The sequence below is a fragment of the Saccopteryx leptura genome, chromosome 11 (genome assembly GCF_036850995.1).
Source record: "Saccopteryx leptura isolate mSacLep1 chromosome 11, mSacLep1_pri_phased_curated, whole genome shotgun sequence".
In the NCBI taxonomy this organism is placed as follows: domain Eukaryota; kingdom Metazoa; phylum Chordata; class Mammalia; order Chiroptera; family Emballonuridae; genus Saccopteryx; species Saccopteryx leptura.
Window position 1 is genome coordinate 51,131,572 of NC_089513.1, and position 21,719 is coordinate 51,153,290.

Sequence of the window (21,719 nt, forward strand, 5' to 3'; positions counted from 1 at the left end):
TAGAGCCGTGATGGTAAACTTTTTTATAAAAACTGCCCACTTTTGCAGTGCTGGTCAACCTGGTCCCTCCCGCCCACTAGTGGGCTTTCCAGCTTTCATGGTGGGTGGTAGTGGAGGTGCCGTGATTGGCGTGGTTCACCATCACGGCCCTAGAGGTTTTAGAATGATTCAAAGAAAACTTACTTATTGGTAAGTGAGAAAGTAACTTCATCCAAGTTCCTTTTGAATTGGCCATAACTCATTTCCAAATTGGCATGACCCCAATTCTTGGTGGATATGAAACTGGCCAGGATTGGGGGGTCATGGGGCCACTTGAGTGCCTTAACCAACAAGCGTATTAGATGTAAAGAGAAACCAAGAGTAATTCCCCAAATAATTTGAAACAGATAATTTTTTTTACTGGTGGCTAAGCTAGATATTTATTTTAAAAATATATTCTCTAAATCCATAACAAGTTATTATTCATTCATTGTATGATTTCTTTAGGCATCTGGTAATACTAAGAGGATAAATAAGTGGAATAAGCAGAGCTACAGGGCTGGGTCATTCATAAAGAGATGTCATCTAATGATTAAAAGAGTTAACACGATTACGGCGGTAAAGATCAATACCTCTACCTTTCCCCCTCTCCCCTCTCTTCCCTTTGTGTCTTTCTTTTCCCCTCCCACAGCCAAGGCTCCATTGGAACAAAGTTGGCTCAGGTGCTAAGGATGGCTCCATGGCCTTCGCCTCAGGTTTGTATGGCTTGTTGAGTGCAAATTATCCAAGTAGAACATTAATGTTTTCCTTCTACATATAAACTAAAATCTATAACAGAAGTTATTATCCATTCATTGCATGATTTCTTTAGGCATCTGGCAATACTAAGAGGATAAATAAGTGGAATAAGCAGAGCTACAGGACTGGGTCATTCATAAAGAGATGTCATCTAATGATTAAAAGAGTTAACACTATTACAGAGGTAAAGATCAATACCTCCCACTGGGTTTTTACCAATGGCAACCTCAGGCAGATATTACTACTGAGGTTGACTAGTGATGTCATTCTTTTGCATTGGCCGGAGCTCTAGTGTAGACATAAACAATTAACTTATGATTAAGACAAGCAGAATATTTAGAACTCTTGGCCCATGGTCATCCTGAGGAATTTTCCATAGTGAAGATTTGGAAGAAACAACTCTTTTTTTTCCCTCTTAATAATGGTTTCCTTTACCCATTTATCACCAGCATTTAGTATTTTGGAGAACATTCTGGCTGAAAAGTAAGATGACCTGAGTTAAGTCCCAGTTCTGCTCCTGCCTTGTAATTGGTAGAATGGATTCTTCTAAATAGAGGGCTGTGTGATGATCAAATGAGATACAAATGACAAATTTTTAAGAATGAAATACTCTCAGGCCTTGGCTGGCTGGCTCAGTGATAGAGCATCTGCCCAGTGTATGAAAGTCCTGGGTTTGATTCCTGGCCAGGGCACACAGGAGAAGCACCCATCTGCTTTTCTACTTTCCCCCCTCTCTTCCCTCTGTGTCTTTCTTTTCCCCTCCCTCAGCCAAGGCTCCATTGGAACAAAGTTGGCTCAGGCACTAAAGATGGCTCCATGGCCTTCGCCTCAGGTGCTAGAATGGCTCTGGTTGCAATGGAGCAATGCCCCAGATGGGCAGAGCATTGCCCCCTAGTGGGCTTGCTGAGTGCATTCTGGTTGGGTGCATGCAGGAGTCTGCCTCCCCACTTCTCACTTCAGAAAAATACAAAAAAAAAAAAAAATGAAATACTCTCATAACAACTGCATATGAAAAGTGTTTCTAATAGTTACATCACTCCACTGGAAGGATTCAACTAGTGCATTCCCCCGAGGAGCCTGGAATACAGGGAACATGCACTGAGTAAGAAACCATGCAGGAGATCCTGGAAGGAAGCTGAGCTTGATCCATGAGCATACTACAGACCTTTGAGTCACAAAGGCTCAACCATTAGGCTAAGTGCTAAAACTATGTAGGAGACAGGACCTGGTAGGTCCTCATCATGTAGTCTAAGCAAATTTCAGTAGCTGGTGCTTTGTTGGTAAAAAAACAAGAGTCACCATAATTCATTTTTAACAATTATAAAATGCTTTTTCCAGTAGTTTCTTCTTCCTGTAGTATATCATCGCCATTTACTGCTATACTCAGAGACAGTAAATGAATGCCATGAATAGATCAAAGGATGAAGAATATGAACAATAAGAGAAGAAAGTTTCCTACTATGAAAGGCTAGTGAGCACGGAAACAGGATATTCTTAATTTTTTACTGGTAGATCAAGTAGATCACCCCTTTTACTATCAGAAGTGTCTGTTTCACCCAAGTTGGTCAAGTGAGTCAAGGAATTAGTGTGTCATGAGGTACTAAGCAAAAGAATCTGGTTCACTATAACCTCTGCTCCCAACCATCGATTTTTTGGAAATACAGGCAAAAATACCCATTTAGATCAATAAGTAAAGCACTTCTCTTAAATCACAGATCAGTCTCAGCAACCTGCCAGTGAAGTTTTCTGATAGAGGAGACAAATCAATGAGGAATGGATAAAGGACAGAGACAGGACTTCTTAGGGAGCCTCATAGGTCCTCAGCCACGTGGGTCCAAATGGGGAAGGTATGGTAGAAACAGATGGCTCCTCCAGCAAAGGAGCCTTTGGTTCAGCCAGGAAAGTACCTTTTTTGGGGGGACGGAACAGAGAACAGGGATAAACTTACAGGCATCAGGCCAAGGGTAGCTACAAAAACAAAACAAAACAAAACAAAAAAACAACATAGTCTAGGGCCAAGTTCTGGGGAACCTATTTGGGAAGGATGATAAGTTTTCCATTCTGTGAGGAAGAATCTCACAGTCTGCCGGGGTCCCCCTAACTGGCACATCGTGGGTGGTTGAGTTTTCTTTCTCTGCAAATGGATCTGTTTTTATGGTTTTCCAGTTGTCTTCGATCTCCTGGGTTAGTTTGCTTGTTTATTTTAAAGCAGAATTTGTATCTTGCACATTGGAGACACTAAACGCACGCTTCCTGAGGAAACATTCCAGATTAGGTGCTTCACGTTTGTTAGTTCATTTAATTCTCACAATATTTATTTAATCACAGATAATTAGAACCATTTAAAAAATGAAAACAGAAACCCCACACTGAGAGAATCCAACTAACTCGTCTAAGGTTGCAGAGCGGACAAGAGCAGGTCTGCACTCAGGCTGCCTTTTCCGGGTTTTCAGACTACTCCCCCACAGCAGGACTGGGACCTGATTATCATTGGTGGGCCTTGGAAAAGTGGGCGTGGCGACGACGGGAGAGGAAAGAAGATGGAGGGGTGAGCAAAGGGCTGTCCCTCTACCTCTGGTTCCTGAAATTATTCCCGTCTCTCACAGTATCGAGGGGTAGTCAGCAGATTGAAATGACAAGGATTATGTATATTTTCAATATTTTACCATGTTATTTTAAAAGTAGAGTTATTTTTTAAAATATAGAACAAGCACAGAATATTATTAATCTATTTTAATGATCATTTAGTTTTAATGTAGTTATCTCCAGGGCACAGGAAATGATCAGAAAAGTCAGATGAGGCTCACCAACCTGTTTCTCACAACACTCAGCTCAGCTATTATTTTATTTTATTTATTCATTTTTAGAGAGGAGAGAGACAGAGGAGAGAGAGACAGAGAGAGAGAAGGGGGAGGAACTGGAAGCATCAACTCCCATATGTGCCTTGACCAGGCAAGCCCAGGGTTTCGAACAGGCGACCTCAGCATTTCCAGGTCAACACTTTATCCACTGCGCCACCACAGGTCAGGCTCAGCTCAGCTATTAACATGTAGGTGGTTGCTATGGGCAACTACTTAAAGAAAGGAAAGGTTTAGAGTCTTCAATAGTATAGGTATTTAATAAATTTACCTCATTTTGAGAAAACAGAACAAAACAAAACAACCCAAGGTTCTCCCCCCCCCCCCCAAGGGTCACTTCCCTTTCTGCTAGCACTAGGAATTTCCTCTGCCCGAGATAATTTTTTTTCAAGACAGCCAGTGAAAAAGGAATAGGGGGATTGTCATAACTTACTTTCTAAACAGTTCAGCCAATTGCAAAATATTCAAAATTAGAAATTAGGTGGAAATTTCTAGCTGTTATCTAAAATCACCATGATAGAATAAATTAAAACCAAAAAAAAACAAAAAAAAAACAAATAAAATAATGCACTTATTTTTAAAATGGCCCTAGATTATTTTCCCAGTGGTAGATGGTTTATATTCAACCCCTGAGTGGTGGAGTCTTAGAATACAGTCCTGATTGCAAAGAATTGAAATGGCAGGCTTTTATGAATATACCTTTTGATTTTGGTGACTGGAAATGTATTTCACCTTATATCATGCTTTTTGCTTCATTTTTATTCTCTTCAAATGATTAAGTGCTTCAAGGTCCTAAGCCTTTATCTTTATTAAAATTACTTTAAAATTCTTAGCTCAGTTCTGTACTATTACACAAGATTTATAATCCAATGGCAATTTTGAAATGTTGTAAAATCTGTTTCCTTATAAACTAAGTCTTTTTGCCTTTATAGCTTTACATGAAGAATATTCTCCATTCAAAGAGAGATGTGGTTACACAAATTATTGTACACGTACACAATGGTATGCTTTGCAATTGTTCACGATAATGTTTGAAAAAGTTCATCTGCACACAATTATGTAAAAAATATGTTTTAAGATATAATTTTAAGTGAAAAGAGCAAATTGTAGAACAGAATTGGTAGAGGAAGTATAGAGATGTGTATATATAACATATGCATAGAACATTTCCAAAAAGATACAAAAGAAATGGTCAAAATTATTACCTCTGAGGAGGGAGAAAAGGATTGGAGGAAGCATGGTGTCACCACAACAAATCAGAAAACAACAAGGGGTTGTTCATGGTGGGCTTTTGAATCTTGGTGTCTTTATTTATCAGTGTCATTGTATATCAGCCTTTCTGATAACATCCTAGTCTATACTTCTGCTGTTTCAGGCTTGGATCATTGCAATTTCCTCTGGAATAATTTATTTGATTTCAAATTCTCTGTCTCCAATTTGTCTCTACCACATCCAGAGGCAGTAGTATATAGTGGTTAGTGGTATGGGTTACGAGTTCAAATCCTGGCTGCAGCACTTCTACCTTTGTAAACTTTGGTAAGTCAATTAACTTCTTGTGTCTTATTTTCTCATTGTATAATTCAGGATAATAATAATTTCTGTCTTCCTGGTACCATTAGAATTATAATATGGACTAGTATATCACAAGTGCTTTTAGGTGTTAGTCATTATTATTCTTCAAAATGGCCTTTTTTTGTTAAAATTGAATAACTCTAACAAAATAAAACATACAAGTAAGAGAAAGAAACACAATATAGAAAGCAAAAATCACCAATAAAGCCTTCCCACTTAGAGAATGACTATTGAGATGTCAGAAACATCCATTCAGACATAGATACCCATGTAAATAATATAGAATATACTTTCCTCTAAATGGAAGAAAAGCTCTCCTGTAATTGGCTTTTCCATTCATGCTATGCAGACCATCTTTCTAAAACAACACACCACTCTATTCCTTTTCTCTATCACCAATGATGCCCTATGATTAAATGGGTTAAAACAAGACTAATTCACTGGGTATTTAAGGCTCTCGCTTATCTAAGTCTTACTATTTTTCCAAGGATATTTCCCATTTTTAAGTATCCCTCACGCATCAGTTAGCTTGGTTTCTTCATATTCACACATTCCTTCTCCCTAGCTTTTTGCCTCTGAGTAATTATTTAAATTCCAGGTTCTATGTTTTTTCTCTCTCTTTCTTTTTAAGTGAGACAAGGGGAGATAGAGAGACAGACTCCTGCATGCACCCTGATCAGGATCCACCCAGAAACCCATGTAGGGCCAATGCTTGAATCAACTGAACTATTTTTAGTGCCTGTGGCTGATGCGCTTGGATCAGCTGAGCTATCCTCAGCGAATGGGGCAGACACTCAAACCAATTGAGCCACTGACTGTGGGAGAAAGAGAGAGAGCGAAGGAGAGAGGGAGGGGGAGAGAAGCAGATGGTTGTGACTAGGGATTGAACCTGGGACATCCACATGCCAGGCCAATGCTCTATCCACTGAGCCAATCAGCAAGGGCCTATTCTTTCTTTTTTATGGAGCCATCCCTTGCTATTTCTATACAATAGTAACTTTTTTATTTTCTGAACTGTTATAGCACTTTTATTTTGAGGTAACATATATAATGTTATTTTGAAATTTACAAATAATTGTATAAAATTGTTTTCATCACTCTTGGTAGCATGTAATCATATCTGGGCAGTAGAGACAGATATATGTTGTATTTCTCATGCTTCCTTTAGGGAATGTAGCAGCATGAAACTTTGATTTACCTGGAAAGAATTCTTGGTTAACGTGAGAAGACCTAGGTCCTAAAATTTGCTGAATAGTTTAAGCAAATCATTGCTCTTCTCTGGGCCTCCACGCCCTCATTTATAATATCACAAGATTGAGATAATCTCTAAAATTCCTCCCAGTTTTGCTTTTAAGATTTTTCTTTCATCTTATATCTAAAGAAATGCTACATAAGGAAAATGTTCAGTGGCATAGAGATACATGTTTAAAAACTGGCTGTTTGGGAGGAAAACTCTTTGACTTGTGGGGCTTGTTGATTTCCTTGGTGTAGATATTCCTATCATGGTCAATACCAAGCTACTGGAGTGACAAAACTAAGTGTGGACTTGGGAGGAGATGTACCTCACTGGCCATTGCTGCTGAACGGTTCTTTTCAATGAAGAAGTGTCGTGGCCACAATGACTACTTGGAAACCAGATGAAATGCACTGAGGGGAGGCAACAGCCCTTGTCAGCAGACCGAAGGACTGGAGCCCTGTCCCCAGCCTTACTCAGATATATATTAGTTGGTTCAAATAACTCAAGGAAGCAGAAAGCAGATGTTCTCAGGGGGTGAAGTAAAGGACAAAGAACATGCTGACTTCTAATATCTGTTCTGAGAGTCTAAGCATTTCTTGTTACTAAATCTTATCCTATTTTGCTGTTGACAGCACGTACTCTTTCCAGTATGGGGTCAGAGAGGCCTCTGGACTCTTGTCCACTCAGGTTTTACACCTTAGGGTACCTCGCTGTCTCTAATTGCAATCCTAACTCTGCAAGTCTTCATAGCATGTTCCTACAAAGAAGGACATAGTTTCAGGCCAGCTATTTTAACTTCTAATTTCTCTCACTCTAAAACTCCAACACAACTATTCTTGACTGAGTGGAAGAGAGCAAGGGAAACAACAGAAGAAAGTGGTTCTGTCTTGGCTTTTGATTTCAGGTTCTCCAGACATGGGCTCTCAGATTAGTCCATCATCACAGGTGCCTGCATCCACAGAGGAGTGTCCATTTTTCTTGAAATCTGGCACAGAGATGATACCACTGAGGTGATAGCAATTTCATATGCAGCTGGTAACCTGGATCTATGCCTAGAGCTCTCAGCTATACTTTTTCTGTGAAAGAGAAGTGGTCCAAAGAACTAAAAAAAGTTTCTGTGCAGGAAGTCAGAAATGATGTCCAGATGGTGAAGACAGTCTTGTTCAGGAAAAAGCCCCTGGATTCCACAAGGCAGTGGGAGGAAGAAAGTTGGAGAGGAAAGCAGAAAGCTGGAGCTTAAGACCAGCCCTGAGCCTGCTTTGTGATGCTCATAACCATGTGAAACTCTTGACTTATGTGTAAGGTATTGGTTAATTATAGTTTTCTTCTGAGACCATCAGGAGCATCAAATGAGATGTACTGAAAACACGTGACAAACTGTTATTTACCATTATTTACCTCAAAAAAGAGACTTGGAAGAAAATTAAAATGCTACTAGTTATCAGGATAGGTGACCACATATATTTCCTCCTCATTGACTTATTTGATTGGGTTCATAAATAAGTCTGAAAGAGTGATAAGTGGCTAATGTGATCATAGAAGAGAATACGTCTCCAATTCTACAAGGACTAGTTAATGCTGGTTTCTTATAGCCACTCCCCTGCTCCTCACAGAAGGAGAAACAACAGGGATTCCCCAGATGAACCGAGGGAAATATGCTAATATTCAAAATGGATGATAATACAAAGGATGGTTGCATAGATATTTTTAACACACTAATCTGTAGCTGCCAGACTGAGCTCTGAGTCTCCAGGTGGGCTGGCAATGCCAAGTAAGCTTGGGAAAGAAGAGGAATCTTTTCAGAAAACCACAAATTCAGAAGCAGAGGGAGGGGAAAGAGTCTGAGCAACATAGCCAAAGCGTGCTGGGTGGATGTATGATGACAATTCAACTCAACATCCACAGGTTAAAGCTACTCTGAGAAGCTCCTGTTCAAGGCACCACAGGCATATAGGTATTGTGTAATGGTGGGTTAGCATTTGTTCACTGGCTCCTCAGGGCTATGCCAAGTGCTTCACAACATTACTTCAGATAGAGTTTGAACGCCCTTTGACACGGGAAACAGAGAAAATAGAAAGGCATGTGAAAAGGCTAAAACTAGCTTTAGAACTTATCAACACAGTTTCAAAGTTCTAAGGAGGAAGGAATAATAGCCAACAGGGAGAAGTTATGTTTGAGAAGATTGAAAAGAATAAAGACCTTTTTCTACTCTTCTCTCCTATCAGATTATAAATTCTATTATGCTAGGAATACTGACTACTAATATATCCCAATGCTTAGCACATAGTAGGTGGCCAAAGTAATTGTTTTAATGGTGATAGCTAATATATATGGAACAATTATAATGAGTTAGGCACTGCTCTAAGTAGTGTTTCATATATGTTATCTTTTTGAATCTTCACAATGGCTCTTGAGGGAGGAAATATGATCGTCTTTGTATAGCTAATGAAATTGAGGCATTGAATGATGAAATGATTTTCCCACAGTAACACATCTAGAAGTGACACAGTTGTGATTCTGAACCCAGGTAAGCTCACCTCAGAGCCTGTGCTCTTGAGCAATATGCTATAATAAGTGTTTGTTGAATGAATAAATGAATATAGATGACATTCCAGGGGTATAGGGTAGGGACTGCATAAACAAGGGCTTTGAGGTACTATTAATGCTGTTCACCAAATATAGCCAGTGCTCCATTTTCTGGGCATATAGTAGTATTGTACTTTTCTGTCTTTTTAAAATTAGTGTGGTCATGTAGATGGGTTAAGCCAGGAGTCCCCAGACATTTTACACAGGGGGCCAGTTCACTGTCCATCAGACCATTGGAGGGCCAGACTATAAAAAAAAACTATGAACAAATTCCTATACATGCTGCACATATCTTATTTTAAAGTAAAAAAACAAAACGGGAATAAATACAATATTTAAAATAAAGAACAAGTAAATTTAAATCAACAAACTGACCAGTATTTCAATAGGAACTATGGGCCTGCTTTTGGTTAATGAGATGGTCAATGTCCAGTTCCATATTTGTCACTGCTAGCCATAACAAGTGATACGATGTACTTCCAGAGCCGTGATGCATGCGTCCCATGTCACTGGAAGTAGTACTGTATGTGAGCAACACCATGCTTTGCAGCGCCGCCACATACAGTACTCCAGGATGCATCCGCATCTGTGTTCCTCTCACTGACCACCAATGAAAGAGGTGCCCCTTCCGGAAGTGCGGCGGGGGCAGGATAAATGGCCTCAGGGGGCTGCATGCGGCCCGCAGGCCGTAGTTTGGGGACCCCTGGCTTAAGCAATGACATGTGAGCAAAAGCGATGTGTGCCACTTCTAGGAAATAGTGCTCAATTCACCACATTCCTTTCCTCTGATTCAGTAACCATGGAAGCACCTATTTCCTCTATTCTGGGTATCAGATAATTACAATGAGCAGAGCCTCCTGCCAATTCTTGGTGGACATATTGTGAGCAATAAATACACTTTTGAGATTTGGGGATTGTTTACAAACAGTGTATCCTAGCTTATCCTAGCTAGTATATAAATTAGTACCAGAAATGGGGTAGTCATGTAAAAATCAGCAATAAAATACTGTAAAAGATGTAGTTATGGTTTCAGGATATGGTAGCAGGCAGGAAGGTAATTGTTATCAGAACCTGGAAACATATTGACCCATGTTATTGAGAGGTAAATCACTCTTGTTTACAACAACTTGGAAGGGAGATGATGTAACAAACGAACTTATAACTCTAGGGAAAGTGGTTGCAAAACACAATATTAATAGTATATTTTGGTTGCTATTGGCAACCTTCAACAAGGTGGTCTGCAGTTTGAAATAAACTCAGCAAAGAACTGGTTAGATTGAAAGTAGAAAAGAAGGCGAACAAGGAGAGGCTGGGCATTTGTGGATTTGCAGGATTTGAAAAAGCAACTGATTTCAACCCAGTTTATAAAAGGTAACCTGAGAAGACCTTTTAGTGATGAAGACATAATGGAAACTCTGTGTTGTAACATAGTTCAAATCGAGGATATGGCCACCTCACCCCATTGTTTAAATCTGTAAATGGAGTCAAATGACTTCGAATGAAGATATAGTTAATTAAATTTTTTTGATTAGACCAAATCATTCAGAAGAAAGCAGCTAATAAGTTGATAAGCTGAGCATATCTGAGAAACATGGGGGTGGGGAGGCAAACAAATAGAGAAAAAATAATCAGTTTATCTAGAAGGTTCTGTGAGTATAATGATTATTACACGGAATTCACTGGAATCAATAGATAAGAAGCTGACTACAATCTTCAGTGTACTGCTAAAGAACTAGAAACCTGGATTAAAAGACATGATAGTAAGAGTAGTCCTAAAATGTCTTTTGGGCTCCTCCCCCGATGTGTGCTTTGGATATCGTCAAGGAGGATAATGGAAATGGAAGACTTCCCCACAGCAGGGAGCTAGGAGACATGAGAACAATGAACAAGACAGTTGTTCCTAGGGAGGAGAATTGCAGCCTAATCAATACACATTCCCTCCCCAGGGTAGAGAGCCTAAAACATTTTACCCAGTGGGATTGCAAAATTGCTATGGACGATTGACTACTGTTGACTCCCGTCTTTTTGATTTTGAGTGGGAGGGTTTATTGTGTATGTTTTGTCCTTGTCCTGCCATTATATATTGGGTGTGTGGGAAGAAAATACTTTCTTTTTGAGAGTCACAGGTCTCCAACTGCAAAGGAGCCACATCTTGACCAGACATTGATATGACAGTGTATCATTCCCTGGCTGCACAGACCATAAACATTGAGACTAAGATTGGACCAAGACAGAGTGTTTGGTTTTTCTCCCTTTGATGGTAGTGGTGGGGCATGAATATATTGTGCTTGCAGAAAAGAGAGTGAGCCAAATATTTGATGCCTAGAAGATAAACTGGTGGTCATTATTGCTGCTTTGCCAAATAGTGTTTTATGCATCCATGTCCTGAGCATGTGGTAAGATTGTCTTCTCTGCCTTCTTTGAAGATAGACATTGCTGTGACAATGGCTTCTGATCATAAAATGGGAATGGAGGCAACCCGTCCCACTTGCAAGTAAAAGCATTAAGACTCTGTGTACTTGCCCTGCCATAGTGGCTTTGTTGGTGTGGTGACCTTGGTGAGCAGAATTCCCTACTGACCCAAGATGGACATGTAGCATGAGCAAGAAATAAATTTTTGTAGTTAGAAGTCTCTCTAATTTGGAGGTTGTTTTTCACTTCCATCATAATCTAACCTATTCTGATTAGTACAGTCCTAAAGCCAGCAAAATAGGTCCTGAGAACAATTAGTAGCTTCATTTGATTTAAGCATAGAATCCCTGTAAAGGGACAGCAAAAAAAAAAAGATCTCAAAGGAGAATGGGGTCTTCCTGTGAATCTCTGAATGCTGTTGAGGACGATATGCATAGACAAAATGGATTCAGAGAGATTTCTCAGTAACCTGACAGAAAGGCTAATCAAAGGAGTTGTTGTGAAGAGAGGCAACAACTCCAAGGTGGCAGCAAGACAAATTGGTTCCTTGTGATCATTCAGGTGAGAGAGAGTGAAGCCCTAAAGCTTGAAGGAGTGATGTTTCAAGACTGAAGTTAGGAACCTGGTAGTTTGGTTGACAGAAATGAAAGAGTCAAGAAGAGTGATGTGCTTTGGAAGCAGTAAATTATTTGGGTGCACTGAAATCTCGGCTTCCTGTAGGCTGAGACTAAAAATATAGGATCAATATAAATGACTAAGAATATAGTGCTGCCCTGGCCGGTTGGCTCAGCGGTAGAGCGTCGACCTAGCGTGCGGAGGACCCGGGTTCGATTCCCGGCCAGGGCACATAGGAGAAGCGCCCATTTGCTTCTCCACCCCTCCGCCGCGCTTTCCTCTCTGTCTCTCTCTTCCCCTCCCGCAGCCAAGGCTCCATTGGAGCAAAGATGGCCCGGGCGCTGGGCATGGCTCTGTGGCCTCTGCCTCAGGCGCTAGAGTGGCTCTGGTCGCAATATGGCGACGCCCAGGATGGGCAGAGCATCGCCCCCTGGGGGGCAGAGCACCGCCCCTGGTGGGCGTGCCGGGTGGATCCCGGTCGGGCGCATGCGGGAGTCTGTCTGACTGTCTCTCCCTGTTTCCAGCTTCAGAAAAATGAAAAGGAAAAAAAAAAAAAAAAAGAATATAGTGCTGATCTTACGCCGGAGTCTTAGACTGCATGGGCTGGAAGAGTCTCATTCAGATAGCTTTTCGTTTCTACCCAAGTCTTCAAGAAGAATAATCAGAGCTCGTAGAGAAATATAGTTCAGGTTGTTTAAAAAAGATGCATGGAAAAGTTTCTCTCAAAATTTGTGAGAAGCATCAATTCTTTGTTGTGGCACCTTAGTTGTTCATTGATTGCTTTCTCATATGTGCCTTGATGGGGGGGGGGGGGCTACAGCAGAGCAAGTGACCCCTTGCTCAAACCAGTGACCTTGGGCTTCAAGCCAGTGACCATGGGGTCATGTTTATGATCCCATGCTCAAGCCAGGGACCCTGTGCTCAATCTGTTGAGACTGCGTTCCAGCCAAATGAGCCCACACTCAAGTCAGTGAATTTGGGGTTTTGAACCTGGGTCCTCAGCATCCCAGGGCAATGCTCTATCCACTGCAACTCTGTCTGGTCAGGCAATTTGCAAATTAATTTATTATAACTTTATATTCCGAAGTTCTTCCTTGCAGCTAACCTAAATTCCTTAGCTTGCAGTTTGATCTCATTTCCTCCTGTTTTATATATAGCATTGTTGATGGTCTTACTATTCTGTATACTTCCCCTGTAAAGGTACTTTTGTTTATGACTTATACCCAGCCTGCTTCCAAAAAGGCTTAGAGCAGCGGTTCTCAACCTGTGGGTCGCGACAGGCTTAGAGGCAGCACCTAATTTGTCTGCCTAGGCTTCCCTTTAGAGAAGCTTTTCTCTTCCTGGTCAGTGTACTGCACTCTGAGGCGCATGACTAAGATTCCTCTCATGATATCCAGTGAAAGCAAAGCTAATAATCTGACAATGCTGATAAAGCAGTAACCTGAAATTAAGGGGAAAAAAAGAACACACAAAAAACCTCGCCCTATGCCTGGTAAAGTGGATGTTTCTGAGCAGAAAAACAATTCTGAACAATATGATTGACTTTAATACCACCAGCCTCTGAATTTTAAGTTTCTTTCCTCTGTACAGGGCCTGCTTTTGTGATTTTCAGGTTTTAGAGTATGAACAGGTACAGGTACCTGATTTGTTATTTCAATAGTCCTGTCCAACTGAACCCAGCCTCCAAGAGGCCATGATTTTGCCCTGTGACCTGCGTCAGCCAACGTCTTCTTTATCTTTGGATCCTTTGGTCATTCGGTCGTCCCTTCCTTTACTCCAGGCCTGGACTAAGCCAAGACTGGGCCTAGACTGGGTCAAGACAATCTCAAGGTCCTTTCTGTTTTAGCTGCATGTCTGCCTGTTTGCCCTTTGGGGTCAGAGTTTATTTCACTGCAGCCTCTGACGCCTTCCCCTCAAACCTACTCTGCATTTTTGAAGTCTGCCTCGAATAGCCGGCTCTTTTCTCAGTTGTCCATGCTCAGCTGATCTTTCTCTCCTCTTCCATTTTAACCCTCTGTGACACAGCTCATCTCTGTGGTCTTGGCACGTTATCCTTCCACTCAGCTTGTTATCCTTCCTGCTTTCAGAATCTAGGCTCAAATCCGAGCTCAGACGTTTAGTGGGTATGTAACGTTGGGCAAGTTATTTCATCTCTCTGAGACAAGGATTCCTTACTTGTAAAGTGAGGGACATCTTATGTATGGAGTTGTGGCGATTAAATGGAAAAAACAAAAACAAAAACAAAAGAAATGTAAAACCTTAGCACTCAGGCACTCAGAACTTCATTCAAACTTCCATCTGTCATCTACGTTTTCTTCTCTTTAAAGAAAGTTCTGACTTTGCTTTCATTTTCTTTTATTTTTACCTCCCTCAAAGATACACAGTTTCTTCCTCTCTGATGTCATGATCACTGTAGGTACAGTTCAATCCACACAGGTTTCCTTCACAAACAGGCTTACTTTAGAGCAATTAGATAGCAAGAGACCACAGCCTACTCGACTCACACGCCCCCATCTCTTTCAGGAGTTTATTCACACCCAAAGAAGGACCTACTTTTTAAAAACTGGGCATGGTGATCAGGGGCTGAATATAATAGGCCATTTCCTATATCAGTTTTTGTTTCTTCCTTTTTTTTTTTTTGTATTTTTCTGAAGCTGGAAACAGGGAGAAACAGTCAGACAGACTCCCGCATGCGCCCCACCAGGATCCACCCAGCACGCCCACCAGGGGCGACGCTCTGCCCACCAGGGGGCGATGCTCTGCCCATCTGGGGCGTAGCTCTGTTGTGACCAGAGCCACTCCAGCGCCTGGGGCAGAGGCCAAGGAGCCATCCCCAGCGCCCGGGCCATCTTTGCTCCAATGGAGCCTTGGCTGCGGGAGGGGAAGAGAGAGACAGAGAGGAAGAAGGGGGGGGGGTGGAGAAGCAAATGGGCGCTACCGCTGAGCCAACCGGCCAGGGCTGTTTATTTTGTTTCTTAACTATACCTATTTCTAGCAAGGGATTGAAAGGTATCTGAGAAACAAAAGAAAGGAGTTTGGATAATTTGCCTATGAACAAGTGAATGAAATACTCTGTTTTAAACTTTTTTTCTTTTAGAACGGTTGGGGAGAGTTGGGTGGATAAAGGAGAACAGAAAAAAGTATTATGATCAGGGAAGGATGGGAAAGTCTCCCAAATTTATATCTCTGAGAATGCAAATTCACAATTTTGTAGTGTCAGCTTTTGTGACTTTGTACTTCCACCCATTACAAGGAGCATTTGCTATTGTATGTTACAATTATACTGAGGAACAGGTAGAGAGGAATGACAAAACATTTGCGTAAAGCAGACAACAGAGAAAAACAGGGACGTTTCATACACTTAGGGGAAAGATGGGCTGGTATACAGTGCTATGTTCTTAAATAGGGTGCACATCCTCATGCAAGAAAAATCCTCGTGTTCCCATCTTTATGTTCCCGCCAGCCTTTTTCTGGGAAGACAAGGAACAGGAAGGACCGTAGTTGGGTAGAAGGAGCATGTGGAATACGAGGGGCCATCAGAAGACACAGTGTGCCTAGGGAGAAAAATGGGAGAAATAAACTTATATAACGGTAACAAAACAAAACAAAACAAAAAAGACGCCAGCAAGAGGATACAGTTTTGGGTTCTTGCTGTAGAATTGGCTCATTTTAAATCTCCAGAATTGAAGGTGGAGGATACCCTGTCTTTCTCGTCTCAAGTTATGTCATTTACCGGTATGATTTCTTTTTGTCTAATTTAAATAGTGAACTGCTGTTTCTCTGGGCTTCATCCTGACAATTGAATACATCAGTGCTGCCAGAGACCACGTAGACAAGGGACAGCAGACACCCAGGGAGTCGCTGGCCAATGAGCAGGGTGGCCCAGGGGGAAGTGGCTCGGTGAGAAGGGTGCTGGGGTCTGTTAACGCTGGGATCAGTTTATGCTGACTGTCAGGGCCTGGCAGGACTTGTGACTGACTTTTTATGTGGTGCCATCCACACAACACCCACAACCTCTCATTTAATTGGGGGCAGGGGAGTTTAGAGACAATAATCCAGTTGAAAAAAGCCACAGAGTTACTTAGTAGCTCCCAATTTACTGTTTTGCTTTGTTTCTTAAATTTTTGGATCAGGGAAAGAATAAGATTAAGAGAATTAACCATCCTGAAAATGAAAAGCTATCTGCCTTCAAGGCATTTCGAATTGAAAATTAACCTTCCTGCAGCCTTTTGTGAGATACTTTATCACAATTCATAGGAGCTCTGATCGGTCCTCTCCAGAAGCAAACACGCACGGAAGCCTGGGGGCCTTCTCTCCAGTTGCAGAGAAGTTTGTAAGTCTTTGATGTTAGAGACTATTTCTTCCAGGGGAAAATTTTTCTTCATGCTTGAATGAAGGGATAAAGAAATATAAAGAGATTCTGAAGTGTTTTTTTGCCTTGGGTTAATGGACATTTGAATTTAACTCTAGAATCTTCTAAGTGACAGCTCACAAGTGTTATTTTTTATAGTTCTTTCTTTTCACAACATATTGGGGGAAAAAAAATCCAAGATGGGATTTTGACATGGTTTTAACTAATCATGATAGCAGGGAATAGTCTCAATTCCAGAATAAATTGCATATTATAGCAAATACAGGTGAAAGTCAAATTCTTTATCAGAGCCAAACTGTGGTAACATGCTTTGAGGGAACTCTGGTCCCCAAATCTCTCCCTTACTTGCCTGAGAATTTACTATTAACCATTTAGAATTTATTTTTGAAAAGAATACTATCTTTGGGTGATATGTCGTTTCAAGCTTATTGTTAGCTAATAACACAGGAACAGGCCCTGGCCGGTTGGCTCAGTGGTAGAGCGTCGGCCTGGCGTGCAGAAGTCCTGGGTTCGATACCCAGCCAGGGCACACAGGAGAAGCGCCCATCTGCTTCTCCACCCCTCCCCCTCTCCTTCCTCTCTGTCTCTCTCTTCCCCTCCCGCAGCCGAGGCTCCATTGGAGCAAAGATGGCCTGGGCGCTGGGGATGGCTCCTTGGACTCTGCCCCAGGCGCTAGAGTAGCTCTGGTCGCAACAGAGCAACGCCCCGGAGGGGCAGAGCATCGCCCCCTGGTGGGCAGAGCATCGCCCCCTGGAGGGGCAGAGCATCGCCCCCTGGTGGGCAGAGCGTCGCCCCTGGTGGGCGTGCCGGGTGGATCCCGGTCGGGCGCATGCAGGAGTCTGTCTGACTGTCTATCCCCGTTTCCAGCTTCAGAAAAATACAAAAAAAATAAAAAAACACAGGAAGAAAGGCTAGTGGTGAGGTGAAGGGATATATTACTAGCTGTAGAAGAGAGAAGTGAATGGAAGACATAATGGTGCTCAGTGAGTAGCTACAGAAGTTTTACAGCCCAAAGATGGAATTTACTGTCCCAAGACTACCTCTGACTCTGGAATGTTCAAATGACCTTAGGCCTTATCTGTCTAAAGACACAAAAACATTAAGTAGCTGATGAAAACCATCCTCATAAATAAACCCTCAAGGTGCCTTTGGAAGTTAGCAAAGGAGAAAGAAAAGAGAAAACCAGTGTAAGGAACTGTAGGAGTGCCTCCTCTCCAATGTTTCTCAGAGAAGATAGGAGTTGAAAACCTCTTACAAAATGTTGCCTGAATCTCACTTGGCTAATTTTAGTTATCTTGGTTCATGGCTATGATTCATCCCTAAAGCCGTGAATTGCTGAGGAGGAAGGAGGAAAAAAAAAAAATTGACTTAAATGTCAGAGCAGTAAGAACAAAAATATAGTTTCTTTTTTGGGGAACTAGAATTCCAGGAGATGGGGATCTTTTTTTCTTCTCATGAGGGACTAAATACTTCAAACTTCTAGAAAAGTAATTATCTCCAGTCAAAACATTATCAAGGACTAAAAGACAGCATTGATTAGGAGTGATGTCATATCTCAATTTTTGCCTTCAGAGCGTATTTTCCTTTTCTTCTTGTGTACGTCTTTAAATCCTATTAGGCTAGAAATCACTAATAATCATTTTTGAGTATAATGGAAGTTTACCATGTAGACTGTAATGAGAGATGGGAGTTCCTGAAGCAGGTGATGAAGAAATGGATGGGGACAAACAGAACTGGGAGAAGTCAGTCTGGCGAATGGGATGGTAGCAGAGAAAAGAAAGACATATTAGGATGTGTTGGGCAGATAAAATGTATTATGCTCACTTTGTTAAAGATAACACAAGGAAGCCGTCGCCCAGGTGATATTAATGTGTGTTGGGGTGGGCTAAAGGCAGGCGGAATCCTTGTAGCCTGGGGCTTGGTTTTGGGATTAAGCCTTTCCTACCCTTTTTGATGTGGGGTGGTGCAATCCAATCATGCCTCAGAAGGTGACTTTGGGTTGGAGACTTCCCTACTTTGTATATTGGATTAAAGGTTGTGAAGCTACACTATAAAATGGGGGCAAAACGGGACTTGGCTCTTGGTTCCTGAGATTAGCATGAGAGAGCAGAGAGAGTAGAGCCAGCAGCAGGAGGAGGCCACGTGGAGGAGGCCAGGAAAAGCAGCCAAGATGGCGGAGTGCTGAGTGAGATGCCAGTTTGTGTAGAGTTTGTATCTGGGAGAAGGAAGGAGATGGGGAACTGAGGAGAATAAGTCTGGTGAGCTAGAAACCTTTGATTCTAGGAAACTCGGATAAATCAGTAGCTTTGTGAGCACTGAATGTGATTGGGTTTTGGAGCCCAGTGTGTATTTTTACTTGCCCGCCGGGTGCAAACTAGGATTAAAGACTATGGCCCACCAGTTTTTGGCTCCACTGTTTCTTTACCGACTGTCCAAATCCGATGCGAACCTGCATGGGCCAGAAGGCTGCTGTGATGGTGGCCCTGGCCCTGGCTGCTGGCTTTACAGGATGGTTGAATGTTGTCTCGCCTGCTCGAGAATAGGGGGACCACAGAGGTGTTTTAGTAAAACTCCATCCTCAGTCAAGACCAAGTTTTTCAATTTAAGAGGTGTCCCCTAGTAAGTTGGTCATCATTTTGAGTTTCCGTAGGTTTAGAGGAAGAAAATAGAAGTCACTAACTCTTTACCCTCTGCTCAATGACTACTATCAGTTTATCCACTGTCCCTGTGTTGATCTCTTTCTGCTCTTAAAACTTGTGATCAGTGAAAGAAATACATGATGGTTGTACAAATAGCAGCTGGGGCATTAAAAGAAGATATTATGGAGAAGGCAAAATTAAAAAGAAAAACTTCCAATGATTTCAGAGCAGATTCTCCCCAGCCCTGAAGCTTGAGGAGAGTAGCTCCAAAGTAAGAGTTGTGAACTTGATTTCTGCTCATACCCCTGTCCTCGGGCACCTCAGGGCACTCTCCTCACTTTCCTTATGGCTCTGATTCTTTCTGTTCTCGGCATACCTGGGTACCACTGCAAACAGCAGCAATCCCTGTATCTCATCACCCAAGATTCAAAGGGCCATTTAGCTGATACGACAAACGCATTCCAATAGGTACACATGGAATACTAAGGAGGTGGCAGGACCTCCAGGGATGGCAGAATCCCACTATTTAGTTTACATACGAGGAAAATGAGAATTTGAAGGTCCAAGTGACTTTCTTGCCCAAGGCATTCCCTCTTTTGCATTTTTGGAAGATGTCAATGCCATGGTTATAACTATTTATTATTCTCTTTAGTAGAGATACTTTAAAGTCCATAGAAAATATTTGCCAGAGGGTTCTTACTAACCTCATTTTATACCACCTTGGCCCACTGCCTTTATGACATATCCAGTTCTTTACAACAGTACGTATATTTAATTCTCCAAGCTTTTGTGAGCTGTGCCAAAGTACAGCGAATACCTGTTTCTATTTTTCACTTCCATGATCAGTTTTTACCTTGTGTGGCAGTGTTATGGGTTGAATTGTGTTCCCTATATAGATATGTTGAAGTCCCAACTCCCAATATGTATGAATGTCACCTTACTTGGAAATAAAGTCTTTGCAGGTTTAATTAAGGTAAGATAAGGTCACAGCCCTTCCCGGTTGGCTCAGTGGTAGAGCGTTGGCCCAGCATGTGGATGTCCTTGGTTTGATTCCCGGTCAGGGCACACAGGAGAAGAAAGCGGCCATCTGCTTCTCCACCCCTCCCTCTCCCCCTTCTCTCTCTCTCTCTCTCTCTCTCTCTCTCTTTCCTCCTCCTCCTCCTGCAGCCAGGGCTCGATTGATTAGAGTGCTTCAGCCCCAGGCACTGAGGATGGTACTGGGGAGCCTCTGCTTCAGGCGCTAAAAATAACTTGGTTGCGAACATGACCCCAAATGGGCAGAGCACTGATCCCAGACAGGGATCGCTTGGTGGATCTTGGTCAGGGCACATGCAGGAGTTTGTTTCTTTATCTCCTTTTCTCTCATTTGGAAAAGAAGAAGAAGACGAAAAAAGATAAGGTTACTAGGAAGGGCCTAATCCAATGTCACTGGTATCATAAGAAGACAGCTACATAATGACAGAGGCAGAGATCAAAGTGCTGCCTCAACAAGCCAAGGAATGCCATGGGTAGCAGGTCACAACCAGAAACTAGGAAGAGGCAAGGAAAGATTGTCCTCTACAGCAGTGGTGCCCAACCTCCGGGCTGCGGACCGGTACCGGTCCATGGGCTATTTAGTACCGGTCCGTAGAGAAAGAATAAATAACTTACATTATTTCCGTTTTATTTATATTTAAGTCTGAACGATGTTTTATTTTTAAAAAATGACCAGATTCCCTCTGTTACATCTGTCTAAGACTCACTCTTGACGCTTGTCTCGATCACGTGATTCATTTATCCGTCCCACCATAAAGGTGGTCCGTGAAAATATTTTCTGACATTAAACCGGTCCGTGGCCCAAAAAAGGTTGGGGACCACCGTTCTACAGGTTTCAGAAGGCATCTGCCCTGCTGACACCTTGACTTCAAACTTCTAGTCTTCAGACCTATGACAATACATTTCTATTGTTTCAAGCCTGCCAGTACTTTTCTATGGCAGGCCTAGGAAATGAATACGTGCAAAAATGAAGGCGAAGAGGAGGGCAACTGGGAGCCAAAAGGAAGGAAGAAAAACTTCCTTTCTTGGATTGCTTTACTAATGTCATTTGGATTGTTTTTTTTTTTATTGAAATGATCCATAGTGACTTCACATGATCCTTTGAAAAAATATTGATGAGGGGACCCTCCGCTTCCTTAAAATATAGTGTAATTTGCTATTTAAATACATTTCCATTATAGAACAGTCAGCTGATTTTCAGTGTCCTAGGTTATAATCTAGTTTGTTTTCCTTAATCTAAATGCTTTGGCATTTTCCTGTTTTAGGTATTATGTCTTTTAATATCTTATTTTTTAATATAACATAAATGTTTAAATAGTAATATATATTTATTCAAAATATGTAATCAAAGGCACTTAACAGACATGAATTATCTATAATATATTTTCCAGGTCCAAATAAGGGGCTACATGATGCTTTGTTCCAAGCTCTGATTTACTCTCCATAAATAAAATTAAAAATTAAATATGGCCTTGTTTAAAATAATCAATTTCAATAGTTTATTTTGTAAAGCTGTTCTCTATTTACAAACAACACAAGTGGAGGTAAGGACTACTTAGCATATATTACAAAATGAAAAAAAATACATTTTAAGGTCTTACAAAATATGATTTATA

General features: G+C 41.6%; 1 protein-coding gene across 8 annotated transcripts in view; it reads right to left on the reverse strand.

Moving 5' to 3' along the window:
* The window catches only part of DLGAP1 (DLG associated protein 1), a 978,693-nt gene that overhangs the window by 248,435 nt on the left and 708,539 nt on the right, over positions 1–21,719 (reverse strand). The gene's annotated exons all lie outside the window — the stretch shown is intronic.